Genomic DNA, 6868 nt, shown 5'->3' with positions numbered 1-6868 from the left:
CTTTTTCTTGGCTTATTCCTTGGCACAACCTGAAAAGAAACAGAAATGTATGAGTCACTACATCTGTGCCACGTAGCCTAGAGTATTTGTTCAAGTTAACTGGGTTCCTTTCAGTGTCAATCTGTTCAGAGGAATGCATGTGTTTGCACAACCAGGTCCCTAATACTCTGCAATCTTGACTGACTGCCACCAAGAAGAGACAAGAAAATGCCTCCAAAATAGGTCAGTTCTTGTAACTTTTCTGAAAGCCAAAATTAGATAGGAGAGCACCAAACACTGCTTTGTGGACGAAAGGCCAGGCCTTTTGCACCTGCATTATCTTTTATGCACCGTGCAACCGTAACACACAGGTAACAGCTGGTTTTCCAGCCAGCACATCCACAGGGCACTGGCTGGTCAGCTGGCATGTGTGAGCTCTGAAACAGCCTCCGCAGTAGCTCCTATAATCACTAAGGACAGTGCCACATGTTTCACTAGCTTCCCTGGTCAGAGCTCACTGAAAGCAGGTAACAGAGAAAACTGCCAGCTAAAAAGATGGGAGAATAAAAAGCCTGTGGAAACCCTGTGCTTTGGACCAGACACTACTCCCATCTAGGAATGTGCTGACCTTGATGTCATCTACCTAACACTTTGCACATGTCTTCTGACCTACCACTCTTCAGACTGTACTGCTAAATGAGTTCAAAAATATACTCCTTGGCCTCTCACAGAGCACTTTGAAATCATCAGAACAGATTTGACTTCATAACTACACCAGCTTCAAAGAAAATAACTCTGGTATTAGCTGATGACTGGGTGCTCCAGAACAATGAGTCATCATGCTGAATCCAGTGCTGAAGTCAGTGTCATGCCTGGTTCTGACCTCTGAATGAAAAATGACTCCTCAGTTAAAATGACTGTAGCTTCTCCCTGCTGAAATTAAGTAAAACGATTCACTAATTATTTGCGATATCATTGCAGCAATGTTAATTAGCCCAGATCACTTAAGAGACCATGAAAACAGTGCTGGTAAAGACAGGCATAAAAAATAACTCTCACAAACTGACCGAAGAAAGTTTTAACAGCCCAGGTGATTAGGCAAAGGAATGTGTTGTGAACATCACTTCACAGCAAAATTTCCATTCAGGCACCGTTTCTGGTTTATTTACATACTTTCTGTCATTCAACCTAGAAATCTGAATCTACTTAATAATAAGTCAGATTTCTATCTGAAAAAAAAAAAAAAAAAAGCAGAAATGTAAAACCTTCATAGCAAGAAGCCAGTATCTTACCCCTAGGCTGGTGCTGTTACTGCACAACCATGTGATACCTGATAAATATCAGAGTGTTTTCTACCATCAGGAAATGGGTTCTCTCCAGAAACACATGAATATACTCTTTGAAAGAAATGAGATTTAGAATCATAGAATCAAGAAGGCTGGAAGAGACCTCAAAGATCATCGAGTCCAACCTGTCACCCTAAACCTCATGACTATCTAAACCATGGCACCAAGTGCCACGTCCAATCCCTTCTTGAACACCTCCAGGGATGGTGACTCCACCACCTCCCTGGGCAGCCCATTCCAATGGCCAACCACTCTCTCTGTGAAGAACTTTCTCCTCACCTCCAGCCTAAACCTCCCCTGGCACAGCTTGAGACTGTGTCCTCTTGTTCTGGTGCTGGTTGCCTGGGAGAAGAGACCAACCCCCTCCTGGCTACAACCTCCCTTCAGGTAGTTGTAGACAGCAATGAGGTCTCCCCTGAGCCTCCTCTTCCCCAGGCTAAACAGTCCCAGCTCCCTCAGCCTCTCCTCAAAGGGCTTGTGCTCAAGGCCTCTCCCCAGCCTCGTTGCCCTTCTCTGGACATGCTCCAGTTTTGTCTTTCCTGCTCATGTCCTCTGGATGGCCTAATACAGCAGGTTCACATAAAGCTAGCCTGACAGATCTACACAAAATGGAACAACTGCAGTTTCATGCAGAACAGAGCTGATGATGGGAGTATGTCCCAGAGTGTGAAAACATGGGATAACACACAGAAGGTGGGAGACTTGATTATAAACCCTCCTTCTTTGCCCTGCTAAGAAGACTGAGAGCCACCTTCTTGGCAGCCTGAGTGCCAGGTATGGGCTAACTTGTTCTCTCTCTCCATTTTCCAGAAGAGAAATTAATATTTCCTGAACTAAGGGAGAGAAGGAGAAATTTAGCCTAAAGGACATGATCTCCAGTCACTCATTTAATGCTGTTTACATAATTATACATGAAATCTCTCTGTAAATCCAGCTGTCAGTACTCAAGGAAAATCATAGAAATTGTTTTCTTTTATTAATTTAAAGACAAAACATAACTACCCTTTTATTGGGGTATCAGAAAGACAGGTCTATAAATAGGAAGCAGTGTGTCCCAGTGCCATTCAAGCAATTCTACATCTAGAGCGTGTATGTATGGTGGTGTTCACTTCTACATTTGTCATATATACATACATATGCAACAGCAAAAGAGTTACAGAATTGAATTAAACACCAGGAGACCACAAATATGGTCAGCAGTGTCAAATTTCCTTTTTGGCAGAACTACTTGGGTTTTTTAAAAGAGACTTTCCTTTAAGGTGCAAATCAAAACACAATGCAGGTTATTTGTATGAATCATTATCATTAATATTGTGGTTAAAGAACTACAAAAATCAGCAATGAAGGAACAGAATCCTACCTCTAAGTGTGAGCTTAGAAGAGTATTTGAGGATGTGATGGTTTGAAAGACCCACCTTTTTTTATTACCAAAGACTTTAACATAACTGTAAAAAAAAAACTGCAAACCTTTGTGGCATCTCATGCTCACAGACTTTTAGCCAGGCCTGCAAGAAATACTCCAGCATTTTGCTGATACCTAAATTTGTCAGTAATCGTGGACCCCTGAAGTGCCAACACTGAAACCTGAAATATTCTTCATATCTAATTATGCAGTGCAGGAAAGGTCAGGAACTCCTGCTGCATCAGTGCCTTAAAATATAGGTAACAAGCCAGTGAAATGGGAAAAATGCCATCTCCTGAATCACTCCCGTAATTTCCTCTGGCACCCAGCCCTTCTTCTGTAGGGCGTTTCTCAGCCCAACACCAGGACCAGTCCTCAAGCCCAAGGTGGCCCTTGGCATACAGTAAAAAATGGAAGCTGTGAAGAACAGCTGAAGCACCTTCCAAACACTGGTGATAACTACAAATCTGACCCAATTATTTGCTTAATTTTCTCCCTGCTTTGCTCATCTGCAAGCAGCTTTGCACAGTCATCTTCTGCTAATAAACCCAAGTGGGGCTCCTTTGCACCAGGACCTCTCTTTGGTGGTGATGTCACTGAAGCACCTCTTCAGGATTTAAGAGCTCATGCATTCAGCATGAACCTTTCTTTAACACCTGAACGTTTAAGTAACCAAGCGCTAGGCCTGTTCTGCCAGGCGCAGTGACGGAGCTGCTCGCTGCTGTGTGGTAACTCTCACTGGGGCAGCCCCGGCCTGTGGCCGGTCGCCGTGCCAAGCCCCATCTTCCACGCTGACACTGCTCCACCTCGCTCTCCCTGAGCACCCCAACGCAGCCCGCTGACAAAGGCTTCTTCGTTTCTGGCAACTTTCTCCTGACACAGCAGCCTGGCAGCAGAAGGGGAGTGCAGGGAATGGGGCTCCGGAGGGAGGCCACGGCCAATTGCCCAAACCCGACCGTAACGCGAGGCTGAAGAGAATCCACCCCGGAGCAGAAGGGACCGGGCGCCTCGTTCTCGGCGCAGAGGGCTCTGCTACAGCTCTAGCAGAGCCAATGCTCCGGCAGGGGCCGATGACTGCATTTTTCGCGTGAAAACTGCACCCTTTCAGGGCGGGAGGTGCAGAACTGCCACCCTGGGAGGAAGGGCCTCACACTAGTCGGTGGCGCCGTTTTACAGCCCCGGGAGAATCAGCCATCACCCCGTGGCTGGCCGGTGATGGAAGACGAGGGGCCACGGCCTGTGACCAGACCCCCGCCCGCTCCCTCCAAGAGTCAAGCACAGCGACCCCGATCCATGCCAGCAGTTTCTGTCAGAGCCTCGCCCGGCCGGACAGCTGCAGCACCGTGCTCCCAGTTCTCGCCGCCGTGTCAAGTCCTCAGAGAGTCTAGCCTCCACCGCCCTCCCCAGACAGCCACAGCCCACCTAAGACCAGGCCGCGCTCTTCCCCTTCCACCGCCCACAAGGTTCCCGCCGTCCGCGCAGTCCCAGAAGGCACAAAAGCAGAGCCGCAAAGGGTCTACCTGGCGGAGTGCCGGCGCTGGCAGCGCGGCCGCCGGCTCCCCGGTGGCGGTGCGCGGCGAGCGGGCGGCGCTCAGGCAGCGGCCATGTTGGTGTCACTCTGGCCGGCACGTGGGGACGCGGCCCTCCTCCTACCCACAATGCTCTGCTGGCCGGCATGGCCGCCAGAGGGCACTGTAACAGCGGCTCGCTAGAGAATAAAAGTAAGCTATTGGCAGCGGTGGGATTCGAACCCACGCCCCCGAAGAGACTGGAGCCTTAATCCAGCGCCTTAGACCGCTCGGCCACGCTACCGCCTTACCGTAATTTCTCTCACTGCTACATTTAGTCCACACCTGTGCCCCCCATTTTCTACATCTCACTGCACACGTGTTCCCTTATGAATAAAATACCGTCGGGTGTTTCTACTCCCGCTACAAGCAGCTCCACTCACAGCGATGCAGAGCACCCAGAGCCAGGCGGCGCCCTACGTGTCCCCACGCCGCGGGGACCCGGGCACAGCGCAGCCACCACGTGGGTGCCACACCGCAGCCCCTGAGGCTCTAGGGGACTTGGGACCTTACCCTGTGCTCCTCCTCCAGAAGTCTAAACAAAGTATCTAAAAACTGCATTTGATTTTCTGCTGCGAAGCCACAACTCATTGCATTAGCAAAGTGAAAAGCCCACGCACTTTGGCGGGGAGGTTTGCTCATGGCAGGCTGTAGTAGCAGCAGCAGCAATCAGTACAGCTCTTGAAGAAAGGGCTATTAACACACCTTCACTGCCTGGTGCCCCTCGAATGGGCCCTTGGGAGTCTCTGTTCATATTCTGCCTGAAACTCGGGTATGTTTTCTTGGAGACTTAATGTTATTCTCCCCCTTTAACTAGAGCAGAATGGTTGGAGAAAAATTCCAGTTTCTCTACAATAAGGCCACAAAGTCTCAACACAGCCTGATGTGAAGCTGTAATTACGGTGGTTCATTTAAATGGGATAGATAAACGTGCTGAAGTCCTACTGACAGATGTGCACTCATCTCCCTAGGCATCTCCTGGAGCCTGCCTGTCCCTGCAGGACCCTGTGGTGTCAGCTCTCTGCCCAGGGAGCTGCAGGACATAATCCTGCCAGGAGGCTGTAGCTCTGCACAGTCTTGCTAAAAATTTCATTCACTGCCTACAAGAACTGAGGAATAGCAGATGCATGTCTAAGTGTGAATGGGATCCTTTTCAGCACTGGTGCAATTTCACACCCTGGGTTCAGTGCCTTTTCAGCAAGACGCTGTTTTTTTGAGAACAGAGACAGCCCTCCCATAGCCCTGATTTTGCAGGAAAACAGGAGAGGTTCAGGGAGGAGAGAAGCTAGGCAGACCTGATTTGGCTTCATACTGCAAAGCATGTGTAACCTGCTCAGGCAGAAAAGTTTAGGGGAAGAATCTGGTTAAGCAGTCCCCAAGCACTTGTCCACACAGCAGTGAACAGCACTGCATATTCAGTGTTGGGGTAAGGGGATGCATGAAGAACATCTTACTGGTGGTTTCCTCACTGCAAGGGGTGCTTGGACCCACAAGTGCTTTTGCCCAGGCAGTGAGGGTACCACCACCCTCTCAGAAAAGTACTTTTCTACCCTGCTGTGGGTGTGCTCAACCTCCGTCCCAGAAATGTTTCTATGCTTGGCAACAAGCACTTCTTCATGCTGAAGGAAGCCTGTGTACCACAGATGGTTCACATTAGCCACATGTGACACTTGCAGGGTGAGAGCAAAGGTTGCCCCTCAGGGCTGGCAGTTGGGTCACTATGTTTTGCATTTTACCACTGCAAGGTGAGATGATGATGATAATGGGACTTTTTTCACATTAGAATAATGAACTTACAGGAGAACTCAAAACATAACACAAGCTATCCACCTCATTATATTGCTCTCCTGGCACAGCAGTTAGCCAAAGAGCAAGGACCCAAGACCTAGATCTGTTATGTCCAGACTACAGCCTACCCCTCACAAACCTCTAAGCTGTCCCCATGAAGCATTCAAGTCTGCAGGAGTGGAAGGCACATGAGATACCCCTAAAATTAAACACCCTGACTCACCACCAGAAGCACTGGCTCTCAATCCAACCTGAGGTTCAAACAAAATCCTCCTTTTTAAAATTCAGATGAGAAGTTCTGATTTGGCCCATCTAAACTACAGCTGTGTCTGTCAGCAGTCACTCTACTCAGAAGTGAAATTATACCTGTGGGGAAGAGAGTGAGATTCAAATCAGTCCCATAGATCAGTAATTTAAGAAACAGTCAATATACATATTTTCCCCTTTATGAGCTCTTAAGTGTTGGCTGTCTCTGTGCTTCCTGATGCATGACATTCCCCACTTTATTGCACCTGCCAAACACTCCTACTCTTACAGCAACTACAGCCAGACAAGACTTGAAGTGCCAAGTTTCACCGTTTTTCATCTTAGTGATGCTATGGTGAAGTAAAGAAGCTCTGCTGGGTTTTTGTTTGTTTTAGGAGATTCTGATATTTCAAAGTGCCTTTGCTAGAGAACAATTTCATACTGTTTAAACTGTACAGGTACAATACATGATACCTGCCTAAATAAAGCAATAAACATGCAAAGCCAAGAGCTCCATTTTTAATATTTCTAAAGGGCTA

General features: G+C 48.0%; 1 non-coding gene across 1 annotated transcript; it reads right to left on the bottom strand.

The window, feature by feature from the left end:
* Window positions 1-4457: 4457 nt before the first annotated feature.
* TRNAL-AAG (transfer RNA leucine (anticodon AAG)) lies at window positions 4458-4539 on the bottom strand. Its single transcript has one exon. It is a non-coding gene; the product is annotated as a tRNA-Leu (tRNA).
* Between the last annotated feature and the right edge of the window lie 2329 nt (window positions 4540-6868).

The sequence above is a fragment of the Indicator indicator genome, chromosome 22, assembly GCF_027791375.1.
Source record: "Indicator indicator isolate 239-I01 chromosome 22, UM_Iind_1.1, whole genome shotgun sequence".
NCBI classification, from domain to species: Eukaryota; Metazoa; Chordata; class Aves; order Piciformes; family Indicatoridae; genus Indicator; species Indicator indicator.
The sequence above is the reverse complement of the archived record's forward strand: the minus strand, read 5'-3'. Positions and strand labels throughout refer to the sequence as shown.